The sequence below is a fragment of the Mesoplodon mirus genome (genome assembly GCF_964341445.2).
Source record: "Mesoplodon mirus genome assembly, chromosome: 2".
Lineage (NCBI taxonomy): Eukaryota > Metazoa > Chordata > Mammalia > Artiodactyla > Ziphiidae > Mesoplodon > Mesoplodon mirus.
Genome location: NC_138977.1, coordinates 216,051,012 through 216,078,321, shown reverse-complemented (window position 1 = coordinate 216,078,321; position 27,310 = coordinate 216,051,012). Strand labels below are relative to the sequence as shown.

The 27,310-nt window shown below is 39.9% G+C and overlaps 1 protein-coding gene across 1 annotated transcript in view; it reads right to left on the bottom strand.

Moving 5' to 3' along the window:
* ATRNL1 (attractin like 1) overlaps positions 1-27,310 on the bottom strand; it is a 707,592-nt gene that overhangs the window by 70,748 nt on the left and 609,534 nt on the right. The gene's annotated exons all lie outside the window — the stretch shown is intronic.

Sequence of the window (27,310 nt, the reverse complement as noted above, 5' to 3'; positions counted from 1 at the left end):
CAATGAATGAAAAGTTTATTTTCCTCTGTCATTTTGATTGAAAGTAAAAATGTTTACCTAATAGACAATCAACAGAGTAGATCCCAGAAAAAACTTTGGAGCAACAAAGTGTTTTCTCCTTCTGGTCCAAAGGGCCCTCACTCCTCCCTTTCCCCATGAAATACTTCTTTAAGGCATAGAATTTCAGACCTGAGCAAGGCAGGGGGAAGTATTTTATGGATGGACTAGAGTGGTGAAGAGAGAAAGGCCACAGTTCTTAAAATCATAAAGTATGCAACTTCTCACTCTGAACAGGAGCTTTTTTGGTCCTACTCAGATTCACCTTTTGGATGAATTTAGCAGGATGTGAAATATACCAAGGAGACTCCTCTACCTCATATTTGCATCTCTGGTGTCTAGGTCCGAGCTCCTGGTCATCCTTGCTTTGGCAATAGCTCTTTTTCTCATTGTGGCATCATTAGTGACTCACAAAAACAGCTTCTCTGTGATGGCACAGACAGAGCTGTATGAAGGTCACAGACAAGCAAACAGGTAGACAAAGGGATATCTTTCTCAAGCCAGCCATATCCGGCATGTGGGTCTCAATTGATTATGCTCATTTGTTACATAGCTATTGTCTCCCATTTCAGGGTACTTACCTCACAATGAGGAAAACAATGAAAGGACTCTATGAAATAGGATCGGAAGGATCTTCTTAAATGGCCAATAAATAGTGTGTACAGCTTGATTTTAAGGAAGAGCAGCTATGCTGTAATCTTTGAAGATTCCCAGAAAATCTAGGCTTCCCAGAATTCTGGCCTGATTTACATAAACAAATCAAGAAAATGTTTTACTCATGGATTCTTCATTATTTCTCTGACAAACGGTAGAAAAATTGGCAAACTGAAGCATCTGCCTAATTTACAGTTGCTCTTTCTCTGGAGCTCCTGCAGTCAGAATATAATGGTATCTCCAGGAAACTGCAAATATTCACTTTATTTCAATTAGTTTTCTCCACACAGTCCACTGCCTCTTCAGCCATCTCAGAAAACCTGACTTTTAGTGTTGCTTAAGCTGCTTGACTTGTGAGATAAGCACTGAACTCCTACCTCATCATTCCCTAGGAAGATTGGGTTCTTTGTGTCTTATCAGTTTACCTGCTGGTATTTATTTAACACCATTTATGATGAGCTCTCACTTTTTTTTGGCCATTTGAATTCTGACTTGATATTAATTTATCTTTATCTTCTGATTAACACAATTCTACCTTTCTGACCTAGAGTCAAATTTTTCTTTGAATAGGCTCGTCTAAACACAAACCTCGGAAATGAACGGTACCCACTTCTGAATAAGACTTTTAAGCTGGCACAGTCTCTAACAGGCTTTTGAACTTTTAACAAGAGAAAGCACTGACATCTTTCTGTCAACATTTTCCTGAACCACAAATTGCTCATGCATCAGAAATTCTCTAGAAATGACATAAAAAAAGCTACGAAGCAAATGTATTCTTATGGTACAGGTCTGCAAGTCAGGGTAATTTCAGAATATACCACATAAGCTGAAAAGATGGCAGATGCAAGAATTGGATTTAACCATAGATGATAACCCAATTTTCTCCATAGCACTGTAACTCAATAAGTATTTAATGGCTTCTTAGATAAACAGATGGATGTCATCAAAAGGCACAGGATGATAAATCTGATTGGTGTCTGAATAATTTGCACTGCTTTATCCCCCAAACAAGTAGCAAGAGCAAAATGGGAGAACCCACCCTGAAGCCCCAGCATGGGAGTTTAGATTATTTGATTAGAAACAGTTGTATTTTCCCAGGGGCATAATATTGAAAACAACAACCAGAATGGCAAAGTTCAGGAAGTGTAGTATATCTTTTTAATTAGGGTTCTTCTTTTGAAGATTTATACTATTTAGTTTAGCTGTGTTTATTCTTATTTAGTTGACTCAGTTTATTTTTACACAGATTTCCAAATATTCATTTAAAGCCCTTTGGAAGATTATGACTTTCAATTATCTATGATGGCCCAGAGTTTACAGACTCTCAAGTCCATGGCCCAGTTTCTGCTGCTCAAGCAGTTCCTGATTCTTTGAACAGTTCCTTTACTTGGATGCTTTCTCATTTAGCTCATTTTTTCACCAGGATCATTCAGTGGAATTAAATTTCGAACAGTTCATTGTCGGAAGTCCAATATATATATGAAAAATCTGATCAAGCCTTTCCAGGGACGCAACTGTCAAATTCTAAACACACACTGATAACCTTAGCGAGATTGTCCAAATGAATCCAAGAGAAAGGATATGGCTAAAACAGTTCTGAAAGGAAACAGGTTGTTTGTTCTCATTATCACTGTTATATCCGGGTTGTGAGATTATGGGACAGTTTTATGGGTTTTAAGTGTTAATTTAGGAAATTCCTTGCCTTAAACAGAAGAGAGGGCTAGATTTTTTTTAAAGATGTTTGATTTTAAAGTGTATCCTTTTTTTTGATATTAGAGGGAAAAGTATCAAATGGGATGGTAATGCTAATGGTCTCTGTCTCTCATAGAAGATATAGTTTTCAAATATTTCTGAGAGACGCAAAAATTTACTAAGTATAGCTGTAACCAAAAGCTTTCTTCCTTCCTCCCTCCCTCCCTTCCTTTCTTTCCCTCTCTCTTTCTTTCTTTCTTCCTTCCTGTATCTATCCATCTATCTATCTATCTATCTATCTACCTACCTACCTACCTATCATCTACCTACCTACCTACCTATCTATCCTTTTCAAGGACAGAACAAGAATATTCTTGGGAACCTATGTGAAAAATAGTCTTCCTTTTATCCACAGAATCCAAGCAATTGCTTTAAAATATTTTTATTGGCTAATATTGTTTGTTGAAGTTAATTCTTAGGGATTTGAAAAAATAAAAATAGGAGATTCACATATAGCATTACTATGGGTCTGAATACATATGCTAAATTCCTAGTATTTTAGATATATTAACCCATTTACTCTTCATGACAATTCTAAATGAAAGAACTACTCTTATCCTCAATTTATAGATGAGCAAACTAAGGCACAGATATACTGAGTAACCTGCCAAGATCACACAGCTATTAAATGGTAGAGTTAGGAATTAAACCTCAGGCAGTCTGGCTCCAGAATCTATGCTCTTAACCATTTACATATTTTACTGCCTTTCTTGATTGATGTATAAAGATATTCATGATGTTATCAGTAATCAAGTAGAGATGGATTGGTTAGGTCCCACTGAACATGGGGATAATAATCTCTGCTTTGGAATCTGGTTACTGAGTTATACAGGTGGGGGAGCTCAGGGAACACTCCAGCAGAAACAGCCTCAGATGGCCAGGGCTCACTTCAAACGCTCTTAGGATGCCGGTGGGGTGTAAATAATAAAGCAGATACTACCGAATGTATAGATATATATTGATAAACTTGACTACCAGCTTCTTCCTATGCTAATGTGTGGCCCTGTCTCAGTTTCAGATGACTTCTACTGTACTCCTCCTCTCCTAGGCCTCTGCAGAGGCTCTGGTTTGATGAATGCAGGGGCCTGTCACTAGTCAGTTGCAATTAATCTTTTCATTGTGGAATCTGTCTCCCTGTGTCCCATGGGCATTTTCATTAGGGAGGGGATGTGGCCATAATTCACAACAATGGTTTTCATAACACTCAAAATGCCTCAGTTGGCTGAATATAAATTGGTAAAATTTTCCTGAAAAGCAACTTAACAATATTTCTTGGAAACCGCCCCCCCAAAAATGTTCATACCTACCAGTTTCAGAACTAATATTGTATCCTTAGGAAACAATCAGAGATGTGGACAAAAGTTTTACATGAGAATCTTCATCACGGCATTATTTACAATACCCACCTCCCCCATCCCCTCCCCCCCCCAAAAGAAGCAGCAGCTGCCTGGGGACAACATAAATAGCCAAGAAGAGGAGAATAATTAAGATGTTTATGATACATCCATAAATGTGGTATTATACAGTCATTAAAACTGTTTTTGTAGAATTGTTAATGACACAGAGAAATACTCATTATATAACATTCAGTAAAAAGTCAGAATACAGAACTTCATAAGAAATGATGCACTTATAAAAAAGAAATCTAAGTATGTCTAAAATACTGACAGGAAATATATCTTTTGTTCGTTATCTCTGAGTTGTAAGATTTTGATTTCTCTTTTCCAAATTTTCTAAAATGAAAAGATACTAATTTTAAAATCAAAAAACCAACCAATAAAACATAAATACCCATGAGCTACAGGGAGAAGAACTGGTAGGTATTTGTGTGGTGTTGGTGTTGGTGGTGATGGTGGTGTTGTTGTTGCTGGTGGAGGTGGTGGTGGTGGTGGTGGTGACGTTGGTGGTCATGGTGGTGATGGTGTTGTTGGTGATGATGGTTGCAGTGGTGGTAGTGGTGTTGGTGTTGGTGGTCATGGTGGTGATGATGGTGTTGTTGTTGGTGATGGTGTTGGTGTTGGTGGTGATGTTGGTGGCGATGGTTGCAGTGGTGGTAGTGGTGTTGGTGTTGGTGGTCGTGGTGGTGATGATGGTGTTGTTGTTGGTCATGGTGGTGTTGGTGTTGGTGGTGATGTTGGTGGCGATGGTTGCAGTGGTGGTAGTGGTGGTGATGGTGTTGTTGCTGGTGGAGGTGGTGGTGGTGGTGGTGGTGACGTTGGTGTTGGTGGTCGTGGTGGTGATGGTGTTGTTGGTGATGATGGTTGCAGTGGTGGTAGTGGTGTTGGTGTTGGTGGTCGTGGTGGTGATGATGGTGTTGTTGTTGGTGATGGTGTTGGTGTTGGTGGTGATGTTGGTGGCGATGGTTGCAGTGGTGGTAGTGGTGTTGGTGTTGGTGGTCGTGGTGGTGATGATGGTGTTGTTGTTGGTCATGGTGGTGTTGGTGTTGGTGGTGATGTTGGTGGCGATGGTTGCAGTGGTGGTAGTGGTGGTGATGGTGTTGTTGTTGTTGCTGGTGGAGGTGGTGATGGTGGTGGTGGTGACGTTGGTGTTGGTGGTCATGGTGGTGATGGTGGTGATGGTGTTGGTTGCAGTGGTGGTAGTGGTGTTGGTGTTGGTGTTAGTGGTGGTGATGATGGTGTTGTTGGTGATGGTGGTGTTGGTGTTGGTGGTGATGTTGGTGGTGATAGTTGCAGTGGTGGTAGTGGTGGTGATGGTGGTGATGGTGTTGTTGGCTGTGGTAGCGGTGATGGTGTTGGTGTTGGTGGCAGTGATGGTGTTGGTGGTGATGGTGGTGTTGTTGTTGCTGGTGGAGGTGGTGGTGGTGGTGGTGGTGATGTTGGTGTTGGTGGTGATGGTGGTGATGGTGGTGTTGGTGGTGATGGTTGCCGTGGTGGTAGTGGTGTTGGTGTTGGTGTTAGTGGTGGTGATGATGGTGTTGTTGGTGATGGTGGTGTTGGTGTTGGTGGTGATGTTGGTGGTGATGGTTGCAGTGGTGGTAGTGGTGGTGTTGGTGGTGATGGTGTTGTTGGTGGTGATGGTGATGGTTGCAGTGGTGGTAGTGGTGTTGGTGTTGGTGGTCGTAGTGGTGATGATGGTGTTGTTGGTGATGGTGGTGTTGGTATTGGTGGTGATGTTGGTGGTGATGGTTGCAGTGTTGGTGTTGGTGGTCGTGGTGGTGATGGTGTTGGTGGTCATGGTGGTGATGGTGATGTTGGTGGTGATGGTTGCAGTGGTGGTAGTGGTGTTGGTGTTGGTGTTAGTGGTGGTGATGATGGTGTTGTTGGTGATGGTGGTGTTGGTGTTGGTGGTGATGTTGGTGGTGATGGTTGCAGTGGTGGTAGTGGTGGTGATGGTGGTGATGGTGTTGTTGGCTGTGGTGGTGGTGATGGTGTTGGTGTTGGTGGCAGCAGTGATGGTGGTGTTGGTGGCAGTGATGGTGTTGGTGGTGATGGTGGTGTTGTTGCTGGTGGAGGTGGTGGTGGTGGTGGTGGTGATGTTGGTGTTGGTGGTCATGGTGGTGATGGTGGTGGTGGTGATGGTTGCAGTGGTGGTAGTGGTGTTGGTGTTGGTGGTCGTGGTGGTGATGATGGTGTTGTTGGTGATGGTGGTGTTGGTGTTGGTGGTGATGGTTGCAGTGGTGGTAGTGGTGGTGTTGGTGATGGTGGTGTTGGTGTTGGTGGTGATGGTGTTGGTTGCAGTGGTGGTAGTGGTGTTGGTGTTGGTGGTCGTGGTGGTGATGGTGTTGTTGGTGATGGTGGTGTTGGTATTGGTGGTGATGGTTGCAGTGGTGGTAGTGGTGTTGGTGTTAGTGGTGGTGATGATGGTGTTGTTGGTGATGGTGGTGTTGGTATTGGTGGTGATGTTGGTGGCGATGGTTGCAGTGGTGGTAGTGGTGGTGATGGTGGTGATGGTGTTGTTGGCTGTGGTGGTGGTGATGGTGTTGGTGTTGGTCACAGCAGTGATGGTGGTGTTGGTGGCAGTGATGGTGTTGGTGGTGATGGTGTTGCTGTTGTTGGTGGTGGTGGTGGCAGTGATGGTGTGGTTGCTGGTGGTGGTGGTGATGGTGCTGGTGGCGGTGGCAGTGACGGTGGCGTTGGTGTTGGTGGTGATAGTGTTGCTGGCTGAGGTGGTGGGAGGCAGTGGAGGTGAGCTGCAGAAGAGGAATGAGGCCTCCTATTCCAGAAGAAATGTCCCAGTGCCTCTTCATCCTCCTCCACCTGCCCAGTCTTCAGCAGCTGTGTGTGTGATGTGTGTTCACCTGTACATACACATGTACAAACACCTGATCACCAATCTCGTGTAGCTATTTCCTACAAAAGTTGAGGATTTCTGGTGACTACAAATATAAACAAAGCTAACTCATCTCAACACATATTTTTAAGCAAATTACTCTGAAGCCTGGTTCTGATAATGCTCCCACAATGGGGCCTTAAATTTTTTAGGGTAAAATAGTCCTTTTACACACACCTTCACAGATTTTTGTAATACATTATAGGTTGTGATACTCATTGGCTCTTCATCTTTTTGCTGAATACCAAGTTCCTGTGCATCTTTTAACTTCCATTTAGTGAGATAAAGTAACATAAGATATGTGAAGATCCTAGCTCTATCAGTGCTCATTTCCTTCCTCCCTCTGTCTTTACAGGTTAAATCGTTGTTTTGGAAAGACTATGAATGAAGATGAGTAGGATTTGGGCATTTGAGGAGTGAGAGAGGAAAGACATTCCTGGCAGAAGGAACATCATAAGCAAAGGCCTAGAGCTCGGAACACCGGGCTCTGTATGAGAAACAGTGAGGATCCTGCTTCTGTGGAATGACAGATCTGCACGTGGGAGTAGTGGAGAGAGGTGGCTTAAGGCCAGATCACAGAGGCTTCTGGTAACCTTCTGATGCCAAATATAAAATCCCCAATCAAGAGAATATAAAGATTCAAGAGAATACACTGTGGGCTTTGAAAGCAGTTCAAACGAGTAAGCCAAAACTTATGTTGAGCAATGGCAGTAGGGTATGAAACCAACTGGCCTGGGAGTTAGAAGAAGTAGGGTCGTATGCTGGTTCTGGCAATAAGAAGCTCTACTGCCTTGGGCAAATTGTACGCCTTCTTTAGGGCTTCTGTCTTTGTACACGTAAAATTAGAGGGACAGAATCTGTGAATGTATTCATTCATTCTTTCATTCAGCGAAGTGTTGAGGACTTGTTGTGTCCAGGCGCTGTACTGGACACACAGGACACTGTGATAAAGGAAGATGGTCCTTGCTTTCATGGAGCTCACAGTCTAGGTAAGGAAGCTTTCAGTGTAATGGCTGGGTCCGGGAAAGTGAGAGGTCACCAAATTGCCCCCATTAAGGGAGATGGGGGTCACTGGTGACCTAAGTAGGAGAGATTTAATAGAGAAGTGGCTGCTGAATAGATTACAGTGGGATGGGGAGGTAAATGAAGATGGTGATAATAGACACTGAGTATGAAGTTTGGCTGAGAAGAAGATTAACAAGAAGGAAGGGGCAAGAGCTGGAGTGAGTTTAAGTCCCTCCATTTCTAAAATGCTAAGAGTCATATCACTCTGATAGGTATATTTAACCTTCCAAGGTAACAGCCTTGAAGGGTTAGCAGCAACCAAGGGTTAGCCTTGAAGGGGGCAGCAACAAATTCAATGCATAAGCTCTAGTGTGTGTGTATGAAAATCAATCATGCAGTGGCCACATTCCAAATACTAAAAGGAAATTAAGATCTGGAAATGACTGCAGTGAGAACCTGTATTGTCTCAATCCGTGGATATGTTTAAAAATATGAGATGGGAGCTGAGCAAGACAGGGGGCTGAACAAAATGAACTCTAGTTGTCTGATCCTGTTATGCTAACAATACTGAGACAGGAAGGGAGGAAGGAGGGCCAGTTCAGGGAGGAAAAAGCAAACCAGGAGCCCTAAGCCGCCTGCCAGGCTGCTGCTTCCAGTAAGCAGGCCTTGACCTTGTCTCTACCATTCTTTTGCTACTAAAGATGGTGTAAATAAATGGAAGCTTCCTCTGATTATATGACATTAGAGAGATGTTAATGCTTAAGCAGTTAGTTGCTTAAAATTCCTAGACGTATTATCAAGATGACATTAAAGCCAACAAGTGACAACATGGAATTCTATTGTTCTAAGAAAGTGCACCAGTGGAATTTAATTTTATAAAACAGCTAATATTTGCAGTTAGAATTTCTGGTAATCCTTACATTACCAGTTTAATGCTAATAATTTTTTTTAACACAAATATGTCTTTATTTTTTAAGGGAATTTTCTTTTTTTTTTTTTTACTTTATGAAAATATTGGGATTTCAGAAAGGCAGTTACATTAATCTTTGTGATCAGAATTCAGAGTTACTATGGTAAAGGGTTGGATTTACTTTTTCATTAGCATTTTATTGATTGGAACAATTAGCCTGAGCAAGCCTGAAATTCCCAAGATTTCCTGAAACTGACATCTGTGCCTTTCTTAAGCTGCTGGTGACACACATGATGTAAATTTACCAATTACAAGACAGAGATGGATGTACATCAGCAGCGGTGAAGCCTTGGGTTTGAATATCTGAAGCGCTCTGGGACAAAAGATAAAATAATGTTTGATCTCTGAATCACTCTTTAAAATCCCTCCTTTCTTTTGACTCTTCTTTAAAAAAAATAAAATAGAGCAAATTAAATGTAAGCTTAACATATTTCCTGTAAATGCCTTTTTTCCTTCTTAATTTTCTATGCTGTATTTAATACTTCCCTGCCAGGGGAGCATTAGAGTATAGGGATTAACGGCATAAACTTTAGAGTCAGAAAAAAATCTAGGTTGAAACCTTGATTCTGTCAGTTATTAGCTCTCTAGACAATTGGCAAGTATTTGAACCTCAATTTTCCTAATTTGTAAAATACAAGTAGCAGTATCTAAGTTATAGGATTATTACAAGATTAAATGAGAAAATATAAGAAAACAATTGTTATAGCAACTGACTCATAGTAAGTAATAAATGGTAGATTTTTTTTGGTTGTGTGTGTGTCTGCTCACTTTGGACATTTACGTAGCCTACCGAATATATTTTTTAAATTGAGAAGGATCCATAATAGAAATGGCATTTGCATTAGAAGCCTCGCCCTCTATAATTGCTCAGTACAACATGTCTATGTTGACATAATTTAAGAATATTATTATAGGAAGAGCTTCTTAGTCTCAACATGGTCTTGAGATGCCCAATTCTTTCAAACATTTTCAAAATTTTAACCAAAAATATGGTAACACATTGTAAGTATCAATACAAATAATTCAGTAAATGAGTATCATCTTGCTTTAAGCTTTTATTAACCTTGCTCCTCCTGTTGCATGAGAAGTTCTACACTTTCTGATTTACCCATCAAATATGATTTAAAGATGGGAGGAAGAAAAAATCCACAAACTACTTAAAGTTAATATTTTAAGAGTAAGGCATTCTAATGGACAAAATAAGAAATGAACATGTAGTTCAAGGATCAGGGAATGATTCAATGGGATAGCACAGAGGCATCCATAAGATTTTCAATGTCTCCGATATGTGAACAAGTGGACTGGCAGATGGGGCCTCAGAGACTTCAACAATGGGGCAGCTCAGCATACAGGTCACATAGACCTGGCTCTAAAATCAGCTCTACAACTTGCTTGTTCTAAAATCTTTGGCAAATAAAACATTTTTGGCAAGTATACAACCTTTCTGAAGCTTGGTTTCTTTAGCTGTAAAATAGGCATAAATTCCTCTATGGGTTGTAGTAAGAAAATGAGATAATTTTATACATACGTGTGTGCGTGCGTGCGTGCGCGCGCACACACACACACACACACACACACACACACACCCCTGGGATAGTGACTGTACATGGCAGGTACTCAGTAAATCTAATGTTGTTATCTAGTTACTATAAATTAAGTTTTCGTTTATATTTTAACACATCACATAATGGCTAGATAGACTTTCACCAAATTTGGAGGTATGTTTGGGATGGCCTGGCTTAATATAAACTGTGTGGTTTATACAAGATTCACTTTGGAAATTCTGAGGAGGAGCTTCAAAGACTGTGATACCCATTCGCTTGAACAGCTGAAACTGAGGCACAAAAAGCTCATGTGGCTGCTGACTGGGAGAGGTCATGGGCACCGACAGCAGAGCTTTCAATAGTTGAGCCCCAAACTGAAAGTCACACGGACAGATACTCCCAATTGAGTTGCAAGAACAAGAGCAGGTTTGTGATTAAGCTGCTTCTCATCTGGGCAACTCTGTGTAGCATTTTCTACAGTGAGAAGCAGCAACACTCCTGACGATGATCAATCATTCTCTCTAGAAACACAGGAGGGGCCAGGGAGCAATCGGGAAAATGATCATTGTGACCATCTCTTCTCTCTCTTCTCCCAGAGCTTCTTGGCATGCTATTTTCTCATTCCGGCACCAGTCCCTACTTTACTAGATCCCGTGCAGGACCATTTTCAGAATTTAGAATTAGAGAAATCTGTGTCCCCAGTGTTCAAAGGTGTGTGTGTGTGTGTGTGTGTGTGTGTGTGTGTGTGTGTGTGTGTGAACTCACATGCATAGGGACCCTCAATATGTATTATCTATTCTTAATCTATTGTTCCTCTTGAAACCCTAAGGAACATGGCCAGAGTAAATTGTTCACATTCTAGAATATGGTGAGGATAGTTAATAAATAAGCAGAGACACACATACATACAAAAATTCTAGGTTAAGTGAGCTCTTGAGTGCTAGCCCAGGAACCATATAACCAGGGAAATATAATTTCTATGAGAAAATATAGCCTGTAATCTATAGATTAACTTTTGGAAGGCAGCTATGCTCACCACTATACCACCAACACGGACTGTAGATTAAGTTTTGGAATATGACCCACTTGGAGAAGAGGCCTGAGAAATACTCTTTATTAACTTTTCACTTTGAAATAATTTTAGACTTACAAAAAAGTTACAAAGAATTAGAGTTTTCCTTTGCCCTTCACCCAGCTTCTCCTAATGACAACATTTTACATAATCACAGTATAACTGTCAGAATCAGAAAATGAACACTGATATAATACTGTTGAGTAATCTGTAGACCTTATTTGAATTTCACCAGTTTTCCCACTCATGTTTGATTTCTGTTCCAGGATTTAATTCAAGATCTTCCTGCATGTAATGTCATTAGTCTCTAATCGGTGTTAATTCCTCAGTCTTCCTTTGTCTTTCATGATCTTGACACTTTTGAAGAGTTCTGGTCAGTTTGTTTTATAGACTCTTCTTCAGTTTGGATTTGTCTGATCTTTTCTCATGATTACATTGGCATTATGCATTTAACAAGAATACCGCAGAAGTGATGTTTTCCTTTGTTTCAGTGCAACATATCAGGGGTATACGAGTTTTATGTCTTATTATTGGTGACATTAACTTTGATCATTTGGATAAGGTCATGTCGGCTACATTTTTCTACCATAAATTTATTATTTTCCCCTTTGTAATTAATAAGTGTCTTGTGGGAAGATACTTGGAGGCTATGCAAATGTACTATTTATATGATATTTTCTCCCACTAATTTTAGATTTCATCAATGGTTCTTGCCTGCAATAAGTACTACTCTAGTATTTATCTAATGGTGATTTTTCTGTTTTCCTTATTTTCTATATATTCATTAACCGGAATTCTACTGTAAGGAAGAGCCGCTCCTTCACTCTCATTTATTTATTTATTCAATTATATATCTGTGTTAGTGTAGACTTGTAGGTATTTAATTTATTCTTTGAGCTATAATCCAATAGTATACTTATTTATTTTTTGTTCAAGTTGTTCCAGCCTTGGTAATTGGGTGCTCCTTCAGGTGGGCTTCTGCATCTTTTCAACATGTCTTCATAATTTTTTGAACACTTACTTTCTGGAACCAGATGTTCCGTTTCAACTTGCATTTTCCCTTCCTAGCCTTGGAGTAAACAATTTCCCCGAAAAGTCCTGGTTCCTTTTATTGGAAAATGGTGTTAAGAAACCAAGATATGGGTGCTAGGTGTGTTCACTGCTACTGAGTTATCATTGCTTCCAGGCCCTCGCAGTGGACACAACTAGGAAACACGCATATGTATACTAACCCACTTACACCATCTGTATTTCTGTATTTCTCTATTTATCTACCTGTATCCTCGCACACAGTAATGTCAGAATTGCTAACACATGCCCCTGTTTCCAGAAGAAGCAAATGTACTAACCATAGTACGATGTTTGTGTGTGGTTCTCTCTGCCTTTAGCCTTACACTATACAGGCAAAATACTATTTTCCAAAATTACTTAGGTTGCTCTTTTCTTTCCTATCTCCTCAGTGTAGGTATGTTATTCATTTGTAATGCATTTAAGTTCACGTTTCACCGTTTGTATTCCATCCTGGGTTCTTCACATCCCAATTTTATTTATTTATTTATTAGGTATGTGAAACATTCCAGTGTTTCTAAGAGTCAGAGATTTTTAAAAAGGTCCACTCAAAGAAGTGTCACTTCCTCCTCATCCCTAAAACCCCCTCTCTTATTTCCCCATTTTATACTCAAGTCCCACTTCATTTCCTGTAGGTAACCAATATCATTAGTTTTTCATTTATCTTTCTTATAATCTTTTGCAAAATTTAGTAGTTATCTGTATATTTGCTTAAATTTCTTTATTTCTTACATAAAGGATTGCATGCTCTAGGTATTATTTTGCACTTTACATTTTTCACTTCATAATATATCCTGGAAACAATCTCATATCAGTTCATAGAGATCTTCCTAATTCTTTTTTACTGATGCATTATACTCCATTTGTGAACGTATCATAATTTATTTTACTACTTTCCTATGTATGGTCATTTAGTTCATTGCCAATATTATGTGATTACAAACAATGCTGAAATAAATAACCAATGGTTGTGTATTTTCATACTGCTGGAGGTGTATTTTAGGGTACGTTCCTAGAAGTGGGATTGCTGGGTCAAAAGAGTGCAAGTGTAGTTTTTTTAGGTATTGCCAAATTCTCCTCCAGGAGGGCTGTACTAGTTTGCATTCGAACCAGCAATGTGTTGTCATACTTTAAAATTTTCACCAATGTGATAGGTGAGAAATGATATCTCAGTATTGTTTTAATTTGAATTTCTTCGAAATACTTTTAATGCAGATGGACAAAGGAAGTTGAAGGGAAGCTCAGATGGGCAGGCAAGACCTTCACAAAGAGATAAAATGGAACTTAGGAGTGTCCTAACAAGACTAAAAGTCACCTAAGGAGCCTAGGAAAAGATGATGTTTCTGAAGCATTGGAGAAAGTGAAAAGCATTAATGCAAAGACTGAAGTGACCCACTGGAGATATAAAGGGAAATAGAACATTATCTGTTGTACAACAAGCATAAGCTAGGTTTAAAAAGACTGACTTGTTTTTACATGCAAGAGAAAAGGTTAATAAAAATTATGCTTAAAACAGACTCAAAGTGCTAGAAAAATCTCAGTCTTAAGAAAAACTGTGATCTGAATACCAGCAACAAGAGATGTAAAAGCCACATAGCCCATCAAGAATTAGAAGAGGCTGAATATCCATGGTCCAAGTAGCAGAAGCAGGATCTGGTGACCTATCTAGGCCACCAAGTCCCTGGTAGGGACTCTGATACCACTTAAAGCACCAAGAATGAAGAAGAGCCTATGAAACATTCATTTTTAAGAATAGGAAAAAAGAATGGTCTTAGGAACGGTCAAACAATGATCTTAAGAATGACCAAACCATCAAAGTGAGATTTTTATATGTGGAAAAAAAATAACAAAACACCCAAAGAAATCTGTTAGTAAGCATAGAAAAAAATCATACTGCAAAATGAATAACATGACCCATGACAAATTGGTCTCCAGAATGAGGCTAAATAACAGCCCTGGTCAGTAGTGAGGAATCAGTCATTTTAACTTCAGTAAAGTTTTCAATTCTACTTCATAAGCCAAAATTTAGACCAGAGATTAAGGAGGGTGTTTCTTTTTAAACCTAAGAAGTATTTAGAATTAATTTACATTAAGGTACAAATAATAAGTACACGGATAAAATGCAGTCAAAAGTATGAATTCACAGGAAGCTTAAGAGTTGGACTCTGGGAAGTTATCACCAATAAAGACAGGTGAGTAGGAGAAAGAAGGAAAATAATTAGGCAAATATATTGCGTTTCTATTATGCTCTAGGCACCACTTAGCCCCTGGAGATATAATGGTAAACAATGGGGAAATCCCTGCCCTTAGCTTGTCTGGGTAGAGTAGTCATAGTGTAATAAAATTTTTATAGTAATAAATTTTTTTAAAAAAAGCATGGTTGGTTAGAGATGGGGACAAGCCCCACAGAGGAGGTGACCCTTGAATTAGAAAGTCTCCTGGGGGCAAGGGTAGGTGTGTGTACTGGAGGAGAGTCCAGGCAGAAGGACTAGCACTTGCAAAGGGACAGAAGTGTGGCGTATTCATAACAAGTGGTATTTTAAAAGTCACATTGGAATCCAGCAGCGTGAGGCATTTAATGTCTCCCTGAAATCATCCTATTTGCAAATAACACAAATAGGGACAGGGAACGAGAATGGCATTTGGAATGATAGGATTTGACTTCAAAAAAATGACCTTGAAACATCGGAGAAACGAACCGAAACTCACTGCTCCCTTTTCTTGTGCAAGACAAGTAGTGAGCATAAACACAAAATGCGGAACGGCAGAAAAGGTTAGGACTCCTCCTACAGCGGAGACCCACTGAACTGTAAGTAACCAGCGAGGCAGGGCAGCTCATTTTACAAGAGAGGTTAGGCACCGAAAACAAACAGTGAGAACAAAGCCGGAGAGAGCCCCTTGGGTTCTAGCATTGGTCCTGACATGTAATAGATATGGGACTCTAAGGAAGTCTGTTCAGGTGAACCTCGGTATCCACATCTGTCACACAAAGGGACAGAACTACCTCTAGAATTCCTTTCTGTTTCATGGTTCTTAAGCCAGTGATAACTGGGAAGGTCAAAGAGCATTCTGAGTGTCATGAGGTGACCTAAGCTGGAAGTTCCAAGGCAGGGATGGAAGGACCTGGAGTCCTGTACGGAACCTGAACTGAAGGCTGGGAGGTGATTTCAAAACTGCCTTCCAGCACCCAAGTGATAGATAATTATAAGGAACAGAATCAGCTGTCCTCTATTTTTGGAAAGACGAGAACAAGAAGAAAGAGAACAAAAGAAAATGGAATCAAATTGCAGTGAAGACTGTTAAATAACAGAATGAATTAGTCCCGGAAGTTATGGATATGTCTTTTGGGAAGGTCTTCAGAAACAGTCTGTCTGTCCGAGATGATTCTGGACAGGGTCACCAGCTGTGGCTGCAAGCAGTTGGATGAGCCAGATGTCATTTCAGTGCCCTTCCTATCTCTGTGTTTCTGCAGTGGTATAATAATCTCCATCAATACAGTAATCCCAAAGTACCCTATTTATACATTTTGTGTATCTATTAATATGGACAACAGTTCCTTTCTATTTTACTGGTGGAGTTTTGAATACAAATGTGACTTGGCCTCTCGCCATTGCGGCTCTACCGTCAGAGCTAATTGCCTCACAGAAAACTTAAGGAGTCATTTTTCATTATGATGGAAGCAGATGGCATAGTCATGTTATTGATTTGATGATCCTTGCCTGGCTCGCTGAATAAATGGAACTCAGTGTATGGTCACTGCATCCAGACTTCTAGGGCCTTCAAGGTTCAGTTCAAATTATGTCAGACAGCAGGTTCACGGGGCAGAAATCCATTTATTCCTCCAAGGCTTCTAAATGACGATCCCAGGGACCATGCAGACTCTTCAAACCACCTCCTGGGAGTCCTGTGCACCATTGAGCCTCCCAGCTCTTAAGGAGGAGGATGAGCTCTCTCTTAGGCTGTGCCCGTGCTTTACCTGAACTTGCTGTCCATCAGTTAGGGAGGTTGGCCCAACTTAGATGGGTTATGCTAATCTGCAAATAATTAGGTGAATGAAAGGAGGTAAGTCACTCACTTTTCAGAAGGCCGTTAACTCTTTCCCTGAAAGCCCTTAAGCCATCTGGTCATAAGGAGTTAATGTAATTCTAATCAACATTTACCTTTTTATAGAATTCAACATTACTACTACTGGCGCTTGTTCCTCCACTGGACCTTTCATTAAGAATAAAGGCATATCAAAACTCGAAAATGCCTTTGGTAGATATGGCACCATTTTAAAGGAAAAGTAAGATCTGAGACGAAATCAGCTAACGGTGTAACACAGAATTTTTATGAAAACTTGAGTGTACTCCCACCGGATTTGCTAAGGGACCACTGGCCCTCTGAAGTGGTCCCCAGAAAAATGTTTACGTGAGAAGAAGGAGCTCCCAGGGCCCTTGACCCACATTTTCTTAGCATTTTGTCAGTTTGCTGATAAGGAGACATATTTTCTCAAGTTACTTAATTTCCCTTTTTGGATCTAGGGAGTTCCTTTCTGTTTGCCATTTCTGCCCTGGTGGCAGAACATATGCGGTACTGCCTTCTGGTAAGAAGTGGATTGTTATTAATTTTTTCTGGTTATATTTTGCAACCTGGCATAAATAAACATGAGGGAGGGGTAAAGTCCGTTCCTGCATGAGGGATCCAGAGACCCTGGCTGTAGTCCCTGCTCAGCGTTGACCTGAGACAAGTCTCTCCCCATCTCTGGCTCTTCAGCTTTCCTCTGCAAAATGTGGGATAGACCTAAGTGATTTCTAAGGCCATTTCTAAAGCTCCAAAAATTCTAAAATTCTGACACTCAGGATTACCGCCCCCCCCCCCCCCCCCCCGTCTATCCTTGTTAAATGCAGGAGGTAGCCTTCTGCTAAATTCCTCTAAACCTATGTAATGCAGGACTACTTAATTCATGACCAATTAAAAGTAAAATGTTTTACTAATTGGCAGTTTTATATAGAGACCATGGTGTTACCTATCAAAAGAAATAAGGGGGCGGGAGTGATTTAGCCTTTAAATTTTATTCATACCCACAAAATTCTTATTTTGTTGTTTTGTGGCTTCAAGGGCAGCTTGCTTATTTCAAACAAATCTTGATTTTTTCCCTTTCGCTTTGTAAGTTGATTTGTTGAGTTGCTTACTTTTTCCTATTTTTCTCTTTGACCACAGTAATTATTTACCAGTCAAATCTAGAAATACCTGAAAGGGGTGGCACGTGGGGAGAAGAAAAAGAAAAGAAAAATGTGTTGGCCATGCTTTCAGTGCTGGTGGTCTCACTTCTCATGTCCATAAATTCTGACTTTTTATGTGAGTTTGTTTCTAGTTGCTCTATCTTGAAAGTATTTGAGTGGGTTAACTTTTAGGGTATTTCACTCACTTCTGCAGCATGTTCAATTAGCCAGGTTCACTATTCTTCAAGTTTGTTGTCTTTATTTTCTTCTTTGTTTCATTTACACATTCATCAATTTCTCTCAATTGACAATAGCACAGAGATAAACTTCAACATCTCAAATGAGAGAATGATGGCTATGCTACTTCACAGTGACACTGTCAGTAAAAGAAAAAGCTTGTGAGCCTGTGCTATCCCCAAAAGCACACGGCTAACCAAAAAATCCACCCCCCGCATCCCCAAAAAAAGATATGGAAAGAGCACCATGGTGTGAAATTTTCTGGTTTTAAATTTTGGCTCCATCACTTATTTACTATGTAGGCAAGTAAGCTCCATGAATTAATTTTCCTCATCTGTGAAATAAAAGTGATAATATATACCTCATAGGGAAGTGATAATTCAAAGAATAGTAATGAGCATAGAATAGATTGTGTTAATGGTGTATATTAATGGTAACAGCCACAAGAGCAATTGATACTTTTTATTTGCCAGGTGTATCTTGTGAGGTTATTTGTCCTGTGTATAAGTAATATGTGGACATTAATCCCACAAGGTTCAATATTATTTTTCTGATCATAAAGGGTGGAACTGAGTTGTGCTTTTTCAAATTTAAATAAAATGGTTTTGTAAAAATTATTATCTAAGAAAACAAAGTCCAAATTATAAAAATAGAATAACTTTATGATAGGTTTAGTATATATTACATTGGAAATATAATTTGCTTTATTATTTTGTGTCATCTTTCACTAATATCCTGATTTTCATTGAACCTTAAATCTGAGCAAGTAAGTTTTATAGATATTTTTTATCAAAGGTTCAGTGTTGGGCTTGATTTTAGTCCCTAAGAAATGTAGCTTGACTCCTACATGAATCATGAAAACATAAAATCCATTCTATCAAAGAGTATGGGCCTGAAGTGAAATTTTACCTAGTAAAGTTTACATTTGTGTAGTGTATATCTACATATTTTTTTGGTGAAGAAGTTCTACCATTTAAGGATAATTAACTTTATTCATTAATTAAATACTTATCAAGCAACTACTAAGTACCAAGAACTTGTTAGCTACTAGGGATTCAGAGATAAACTAAGATATAACCACTGCCCTCAGGGAGCTTACTACCTGGGAAGAAAGTTAAGAAAAGTACACAGTGACTTTGATGTATGTTAGAAAGCAGTAAAGAAGTGACCCAGCAAATTCTATAGGATTTCAAGGAGAATGAGGTCACATTTGTATGGAGGAAACTGAAAAGGCTTCATGGAAGAAGAAGTGGCATTTGAACTGGGCTTTGAGCACAGGCAGCTGAGAGGGAGAGGGCATTTCAGGAACAGGGAACAATAGTGAATGTGACAATACCACATATACACTCATGGAATCACAGGGAGAGACACACATGTGGAGTTACAGGCCTAACAGCAATCATAAAGACATTCTACCCAGTCATCTTCCTTACCTCATAGACGAGGAAACTGAGGGTTCAAGAGGTTAAAATAATTGCACAAGGGCCCCAAACTGGCCAGAGGTTGTGCTGGTGGGCACTGGCAAGGACTCTGTGCCTGCTAAACCTGAAAGAAGGTTGGAGAGAGGTCAAGGACGACCTTACAGCCCAGAGTAAATGTCTGGACTTATTTCATCAGGCAATGAAAAGTCAGCAAAGGTCTATGAGGAAAGGAGCGGTATGATTCGAACTGTGCTTCCCTTTGGCAGAAGTCCAGGTGAGAGGCAACCAGGGCCTGGGCAAAAAATGGAGGGAGTAAGAATGGCAGAAGGAAGTCTGTTCTATTTGCTTCAGGGGTAAAATCTAAAGAGCTTCGTGGTTACTTGGAGGTCAAAGAGGAGAAAGAGAGAAGAAAAAAAGCTAACTCCAAAGTTTCAAACTTGAGTCACTCTGAAATGGACTTTACAAAAACAGTAAAGTCAGGGTAGAAGAGCTAGTCTGGGGAGTAGGGACGGTAACAGGAGAGAGGGGGAAGGAAGAGTGACTTTATAGTGAAACACTGTCAAATCCAGTGTTGGCTGGAGACCCATGTAGTTGGGAATTATCATGTGAAAAGCCCCCTAAATGAGCAAAGAGAGCATCACCCTAAAGGGAGAGAGTGGACAAGGATGAGAAGTTGGCTAAGGACTAATCCTCAGGGAATGCCTATCGGTACTCAGAGGGCAGAAGAAGTAGGTAACGAACAGAGGGGATGTGCTCTACATCCATTATCTCTAAGTAAGTTATAAGTAGCCACCTGTGATAGACTGAGGTAAAGAACACCAGAGGGAGTTTCCAGACGTTGGAGAGGCAATGGGGAATATTCATCAAACACTACAGAGACGTGATGACAAGTGAGAACTGAGGAAAGGACATCTTAATGACTACGTTTACCATTTTGTTACTACTATGGGAAGATATTAAAGCTTAGCAATTGTACATCAGTTTTATTTCACCTCTTTCTCATAACACTGTCTACTCTTTATTCATAAAACAACATATTTTATAATTATGGGTTTATTTGCATGATTATTTGTTCATGTTTATCTCCATGTAGGCTCTAAAATCTATGGGGGCAGGAATCTGTTTTGTTCACCACCATATATCCAGTGCCTGACATGTAGCAGATACTTTTAAATATTTCTTGAATGAATAACGGTAACAAATGAAGATTCATAATAACTATATTTTGGATAGAAGATAAAATTACTTCCTACTGTTGATTTTGTTTACTTTTAATATCAGGGTTGTTTTTTTATTTGACACAAAGTTGTATTATTAACGATAATCTCAGACATTTGTTCCTATCTCTGTCATTTCCTGGGCTCTCTTTCCTAATTTTGTAGTTTGTTTTGCCATGAGTGCCCACTTTTTCTTTCTTTTTATGAAGACCCATATTTTGGATGTAAACAATATTTGAATTTGGGCTTAAAAGGTCACTAACATGACAGATTTTTATAATGAAGTTTTGATACAATTCAGTAGTTCTATTTCTTATTCCAGCCACCTCAAAAAAAGAGAGTGCTAAGATTAGATCAACAGGTGTGTTTCTACAAGTGTGAAGGTATTGTGGCAGAGTTATGGAAGGAAAACAGAGTCCTAAGGGACAGGAAACTCCAGAAGGTTCTGGAAAATGCAAATTAGCTTTAAAAAACTGGTTTCAGAGGCATGAGCACTGCACTGAGAGCTAGCAGACCTGGAGTCTGTTCCCAATTCACCTCTGAGATTGTAGAGACCCTCTACCTCTCATTGGCGCTATGAGATTTCTTTTACTTATTTCTAAAGTGGGGCAATATGAACGATCTGCATCTTCTAAACATGCTGAGAAGATTGACAACTAATCTTTATTAATAAAATTATTAAGAATTTTTTTAAAATTTAAGGATCCGGGACTTCCCTGGTGGTGCAGTGGTTAAGAATCCTCCTGCCAATGCAGGGGACATGTGTTCGAGCCCTGGTCCTGGAAGATTCCACATGCTGCGGAGCAACTAAGCCCGTGCGCCACAACTACTGAGCCTGTGCTCTAGGGCCCGCAAGCCACAATTACTGAGCCCACGTGCCACAACTACTGAAGCCCGTGCACCTAGAGCCCGTGCTCTGCAACAAGAAAAGCCACTGCAGTGAGAAGCCCCTGAACTGCAACAAAGAGAGGCCCCTGAACTGCAACAAAGAGAAGCCCCCGCTCGCCCCAACTAGAGAAAGCCTGTGCGCAGCATCAAAGACCCAAAGCAGCCAAAAAATAAATAAATAAAATAAATTAATTTTAAAAAAGAAATGGACTAAAATTATTTAAAAAAATTAAGCATTGGTGCTATTTTTTTTTTTTTTTTTTGCAGTACACGGGCCTCTCACTGTTGTGGCCTCTACCGTTGCGGAGCACAGGCTCCGGACGCACAGGCCCAGCGGCCATGGCTCACGGGCCCAGCCGCTCCGCGGCATGTGGGGAATCTTCCCGGACTGGGGCACAAACCCGTGTCCCCCGCATCGGCAGGTGGACTCCCAACCACTGCCCCACCAGAGAAGCCCGGTGCTAATTATTTTTATTCACTAACAAGCAATATACATAGGAATATAGCTTCTTAACCGGTCCTGAGCAGCTGGAAAGATAAGGTACTACTTAGAAACAAGTTACTTGCTCTTCCTACCCCAAACTGGTGTGACTTAGCATAATCTGTAGTAGAACTGTACAACAGGAGTAGAGTGAAATCCATCTTAGGATTTCCTAGCCCAATCCAGTCATTTTATACATGAGAAACTACGACCCAGAGATGAAAAGTCTTGGCGAAATGTTAGCTGGTGGCAGAGCTGGATCTACATCTTGGGACTTGGGACTCCAAGTCCATAACTCACACATACAAGCCGAAGTTCTTTTCCTATAACTACATGCCCCAAGTTGTTATTACACAACGGAGTCATACTTCCATTAGCAGATGTGTCATGGCACGTGCACCTTTGCATTTTACCGAATTTCTGGAGTTAAATCACCAGGAACGGTAAATATATCCTTCTTGCCCCCTTAAGTCCAATGCTTAGCAGAACACTCCAGGTCCTTCCTCTTTGATCTGAATATAAAGCTTTTTCTGGAACATGGGCTATCCTGAGTACCCCTGTATCTTTATCCAGGGAAGCACAGTGATGAAGGAGAGTCTCACAGCCTGAGGATCTAGATGGCCCTGAATTTGAATTCTGGTTCACTCACTCACTGGCTGTATTGGCCCTCAGACAAGTCATTTAATCTCTCTTGAGTTTCCAGATTTTTTTTTAATCTGTAAAAGTGGGATAATAATAGCTACTTTTCAGGTTCATTAAGAGGGTTAAAAGAATTAGTGTATGTAAAGAACCTGCTTCAGTGCTCAGAACTACTAGTTCTTGTTCTCCTCTTTTCATTTGACTAAACCAGAGTTCTCTTTTTGTCATTATTACCCAGGGCACTGTGGGTAGACTACCATTTTTAAACATCGTACAATATTTCTAGATTTTTCAAAATAATCTGGTCATCCTGCCAAAATTTCTAAGCCTAAAAAAAAAGTTTCAAAATCTTAGACTTTCCAGCAGTTTCTGTTTGTTTTTGTTTTGTTATTTTGCCAAACATAAGGCAAGATCAGGGCAAAATTCTACATTTAGGTGAAGCACATAGCTCCCTTTTGGCAGTGGACATTTGGGCCACCGGAGTTTTAATCCAGTGAGAAAAGTTAATCTGCTTCATATTACTAAGAATCCATAAACTATGAAATCCATAATCCTTCATCATAAAGTGACACAATCATGATCATTTTCAGTTTATGCTTTTGAAGAGCTCTATTTACTTTGTCCACATTTCATCTTAATGTGACTCTAAAATGCTTGGGGACCTTGCTGTCCAAGGTGATTGGAGACATGCAGCAGGGTTACTTGATATGCCCTGTTTTTACGGGGACGTCATTCTTCCAACCACTTTGAGGCAGAAGAGAAAGTGGCTGTGTACATATGTCAACAGCAGAAATCCCACTTTAGCCCAAGAGAGTCTGGCATTGTTGGCAGTGGTTGCTCACAGAAAATACAGGAATGAAGCAGCAGGTTTACAGGGCTGGGGAGCAGGGAACCTAATTAGCCCAGCTCCAGGAGTGCCAAAAAGCCTATTTAATATTTTTTGCTTTTACTCTTCTAAGCCACCTAGAGGGAGAATTGCTCATAAACACCTAAATTCATTACATGGAAAAAAAAAAAAAAAAAGAAGAAGAAGAAGAAGGAAAAGATTACTGCATGGGGTAATCTAAAGGATGAATCTGGAGTTTCTCTTTTGACCTCTGTTAAGATGAGAGCCATGGAAGGGACTTCACACATTTTAGACAGACATTAAAGGGCCATTTCTAATTATTACTTGCTAAATATTACTGAAATATATGCTGGTAGAAAGAGAATAAAGTCCAAAGACAATGCCATATTTTGAATTAAAAAAAAAAAAACCCCACTACTTGCTACTTAAAAGAGATGGCCAGAACTAGCCCCTGCTTGTTTCCGAATCACTTATTTGTTAGTGCTGACATTCAGGTTCTGAGAGAAAACCACCATGCTCATAGGATGCTTCCACCTTCTCCATACCCCCAAACTCATCCTTCTCTTAAATGCTTTTATTCATAGTAGTGAAGAGTGCATTTTGAAAAGCATCACTCGACATTTAGGAAGCTACATTTCAAAAAAGGGCCTGATAAAAAAAAAATAGAAATTGTGCAAAGTACTGTAAGAGGACTTCTAATCTAATAATTAATGCTTATTCCTCATTGAATAGATACACTCACATTAGGAGACATAAATAGCCCAAGAGCCAAGAGAAGACTCTGGGCGCCCTGTCCTTCACACAGTGGGGATGGGGTCAGGGGTCTGTCCATGAAGCTACTCCACTACCTCCTTTTTTTTTTTTTTTTTTTTTTTTGCGGTATGCAGGCCTCTCACTGTTGTGGCCTCTCCCATGGCGGAGCACAGGCTCCAGACGCGCAGGCCCAGCGGCCACAGCTCACGGGCCCAGCCGCTCCAAGGCACGTGGGATCCTCCCAAACCGGGGCACGAACCCGTGTCCCCCACATCGGCAGGTGGACTCTCAACCACTGCGCCACCAGGGAAGCCCACTACCTCCTTCTTAACTCCCCTAACCTCTAACCCTGCACCAATGCTGGAGAAGGCTCTTCAGCACATAGCTCCTAGGTGTGCAATTTGAGAATCAATGAATGGATTCTAGTTCAATTGCTCATTTTATTGTTGTTCACTGAGTCTCAGAGACAGAAGTGGTTGCTCAAGGTCATGTTTCCCAGGTCTCCTATCATTATCATAATCATCAAGAACATTTATGAACTGCTTTCTAAACATAGGGCACTGTGATAAGCACAGGCACACAGGTGGACTTCCTGTAAAGATATGAGATAAGCCAAACTCTAGCAATGAGATAACCAATGTCAATATTTCCCTCCCGAGAGCCAGTATGGTTCCCAAACTATCACTGGAAGGCATTTCCTCTCAAATATTGGATGATACTATGTTAAGTTTTAATTGACTGGGTACACACCAAGTATCTTGATGAAAAGTGAAAAAATAATTCATTTCGTTTGTATACTGGTGTCAGCATTTGCCTTGTTTAGGGAAAACATAGATGTGAACATTAGAAAATTTCTCTCTATAGGCACTGCCTTTACTTTCCCCCAGTAAAATCAAGAGTTTTCAAAAAATTTTATTGTTTCCCACATCTTACCATAAAGAATTTCAAACATACAGCAAAGTGGAAAGAATTTTATAATGGACTCCAGTATTCCCATCACCTAGATTCTACCATTAACATTTGCTTTACTTGCTTTATGACATATCTGTCCATCTACTCATCCTACTATGCATCCATCAATAACATTATGTCCTTGATGCATTCCAAAGTAGACTGCAGAGAGAAGACAATGCTTGACTTTGAAGGAATAGAATCAATGACTCTTCCTCTTCCTACTCCTATAAAGTTAGCTAGAGAAATTTTATTAGTTTTTTTTAAACAAAGAACAAACTCATCCTGAATTATTCACACAGATATTCAACATAGCTCAATCTACAGTCACTGTAAGAAGTGTTGTGAATGAACTCAAGGTTTTGTCTACTTGTGTTAACCCTGCGGACATTTTCAGTACTCCTCCAAAAGTTTGGCTTTGTGAAGACATAGGCTGTAGATTATAGAGAAATAAGCTCTCTGCTATAGATCATCAGGAAAAATTACCTGGAATGTTGGTAGTAAGTATTTTTTGTTGTTGTTTTGCTCTTTACTCTAATATCTTTCCAATTATTCCTTGAGTATAGAAATACAGATATTTATATACACCAAGTCTCTCATTTATAAAGTGAGTTTTATAATACCTATGGCACAGGCTTGTCATAAGGATCAAATGTGAAAAATAGGAAAATACTTTGTAAAGAGTAAAACACTACGCACATCTAATTTACCATTACCGTTAGTAACTGCAATGCATCTGTAATAAAACACAGCTGAGGTAATGGTCCACACTGCTATTTGGCTTTTTCAAACCTGTCAAAAAGATTTCAAAGGTTAAAGGGACAGCGTATTGGCAGTTGCCTTCACTCTGCCCATCAGTACATCATCTTGTCAAGGATCTAGAAGAACCTTGGTGTATATCACATAGACTTGTTTTCATTAGTAAAGTGTTTGTTTTGGAAATCATCCCAGCTTTGAAACAATACTTCCATTAGCTGGGCACAGTACCTACAATTATCCATCTTATCTGACCAGCGGCCAAGCTATTCTATTTACTGCATCCCATTTACCTTGGTTGTTCTGAAAGGAGAAAAGTGAGGCATTGGCTCAACATATGAGAAGGTTTGTTTCATTGAATAAACATCTACAAATGAACTTTGGGTAGAAACTCCTGCAACAAGATATCATCAGGTACCATAAATGACAAGTCTAAAGGTGATGGAATTCCTCTGTCCCTGTATGGGAAAAATTCCGTTACATAAATATCTTAAAATTTATAAGGTATAAAGTAGTGTAGCTTCCATTTTTGTGTCTCATTGGACACAAATCAAGAAAGTGAGGAGCAAGGTCAAAGCTAACTAGGGAACTAAGGAAAGAAAAATAAGCAGAGAGCTGAGTTTATCATCAACTACTGTTGAGAACCTGCCAGATCTCTGGCACTTTATTTTATCCTTAAGGGGAACTGAAGAGAAAGATATGAAATAACCCTGACCCTCAAAAAGCATCCATTTCACTGAGAGTCGTTTAAAGAAAACAATGGGGAGAAAGAACAATCAGAAATTGTAAGCAGATGGAAGAGGATACGCACAAAGAGAGAAATAAGCCTGGTTTGTGATTTAGTTACAAGTTATACTCAACATGGGGCATGTTTACAATGTGGACACCGTCGAAGCAATGAGAAGATCTCTAAGAGGACACACAGAGTTACCTCGAATTCAAAATGTACTTTTTATGCAGGAAAAGGAGAATCAGAGGAAAAGGCTGGCTGTGCTCAAGTGAAGGAGAGGGTCCCTGGGTCCATGAACCGCACCTGTCTGGTGCTGACAGCAAGAACTTATCTTCAATATTCCAGGATGGTTGCATCAAGCTTTTACCCTCCGATGCCACAAAACATTCCAAACATGTAAGTAAGTTCCCTAATTAGATTCCATATTTATGAAACAAGTTTCTAATCATATTTATAATTTGGCATCCCATATGACACACATACTGGGAGAAAAGAAGCTGCCCAAAAGGGTCACTTTGCCCTGCTAGTGAGATTACTCATTGTAATGACAACAACAAATTGAAGTGTGTCCGTACGCACATACATATGGTATGTTATACACAAATATACACATATATTCAACACGTATTTTTTAAGAGAAACACTTGCAAATCTGAATTTATAGCAAGGCAGATATCTAGATATTTGAGTAGAAGTTTGTATTCTAATAAAATTTTACCATGCGGTAAATTAGAACCTTGTAAATATCTTTATTGTGCTATCTGGTAGTACTGT